The 1568-nt window shown below is 50.0% G+C and overlaps 1 pseudogene; it reads right to left on the reverse strand.

Annotated features, from left to right (window-relative positions):
• Window positions 1–802: 802 nt before the first annotated feature.
• LOC149474678 (U2 spliceosomal RNA) lies at window positions 803–918 on the reverse strand (annotated as a pseudogene).
• Between the last annotated feature and the right edge of the window lie 650 nt (window positions 919–1568).

Here is a 1568-nt window from a genome sequence, read left to right on the forward strand (position 1 = left end):
CAAACGTGCAAACTAGAACGAAAAACCCGTAAGTGTTTCACAAAAAAGTGCAAGTGCAAAAACACCACACAAAAAGTGCACTTAGGGGTGTGCTTTGTCCTACCCCCGAAGGGGTTGGACCACTACCCTGATCCCCCGGGGCACGAAGCTCCTGACAGGGACAAGGTTCCCGTTTGGTCCTCCTGGCCAAAAGGCCTGGTGGACCACCTTTCCTTATGTCCAGCCGAAGCCGGACATTCAGTACTTGGTCGGGGGGCTCTGCCGAAGAGAAAACCCCCCAGGGACAGGGGAGGAAGGAACCAAAAGGCCACACATCCTCCATCCTGTGAGAAAAACACACACATAAGTAAAAGTGACAAACGTGGGGTGAGAAAAAATAAATAAATAATTAAATAAATCTATAAAAAATAATAAAAAAGTGTCGTGCCCAAATTGTGCACTGACCAGGCCCTGAGGCCTGTAGCAAAAAAAATTGCCCAGGACTTGGCCAAAAGGCCCGGTCCTAGAGGCGCAGTGCAAAAAGTGTTTTAAATGCGGTGACCATGTGCTCATTCACAACGTGGGGTCCCACACCCAAGTGCTACTCAGAGCACCCCTGAGGCGACTACTCAGGGGGCACCGTGTTTGCGGACTTTCTGCCTCCTCAGCCCCTGGCCAGACCAAGGTAGATCCGTACAAATCAGGAGGTACTGGGTCTTTCCAGTTTTCCCGGAGGAATTACTCCCAGGGCCCCAGCATAACGTGTGGCGCTCCCTGGTTTCTGTCCCTCCGGTACTAGCCTTCCGGACCCCCATCATACCAGTGAGGGTACTATACAACAGCCATCCCCGCAAAGCTAGAATGGCCGGGAGCACCCCCACTGGACACTGATAAGAACAGATACTACACTTGATCTTAGCCAAAAGGCAGAGAAACCAAAAAGAAACATCAAATCAAATCCTGGCCAACTTGGCTACTTACTGTACAAATAACTTCCCTAGCTATCCACTAGGCACAGCCTGATGCTATACCTAGTCCCTGTTAGTTGGAGGCTAGCCACACAGGCTTTTGTTTCACTGCACTCAGATAGTATGTTGCTCCCCAGTCAGTTCAGGCACAGATCTGGTTCCAGGATGGAGCCACTCCCTAAGCAGTCTGGGAAGCTTTATAAAGGCCTTAATGAGCCCACTACCTTCAGCTGGGCTCATTACCTCAGTGCTGAAGGACTCAGCACTTCCCCCTAGTGGACCAAATCCCCATAGAGTCTAAACCTTGGACAAATGTATCGTCCATCCAGGATGCAACCAGATGATTTCACCTGCCTACTGTCACATACCCCCCCTCTTGTTTCAACCTTGGGGTTGTAACACCAGTAGCCAGGCAGGCATGAACCCGGGATAAAGCATCCACATTTCCCATCTGAACTCCAGGGCGATGCTTTACCGTGAAGTTAAATTCTTGTAGGGCCAGAAACCATCTATTTGCCCTTCTATTGGTCTCTTTATTTTGAGCCATCCACTTTAAGGGAGCGTGATCCATGATCAGGTCAAAATGTCTGCCTAGCAGATAGTACCGAAGGGAATCTAGGG

The sequence above is a fragment of the Staurois parvus genome, unplaced genomic scaffold (assembly GCF_062004578.1).
Source record: "Staurois parvus isolate SC_StPar_1 unplaced genomic scaffold, SC_StPar_1.0 ptg000004l, whole genome shotgun sequence".
Lineage (NCBI taxonomy): Eukaryota > Metazoa > Chordata > Amphibia > Anura > Ranidae > Staurois > Staurois parvus.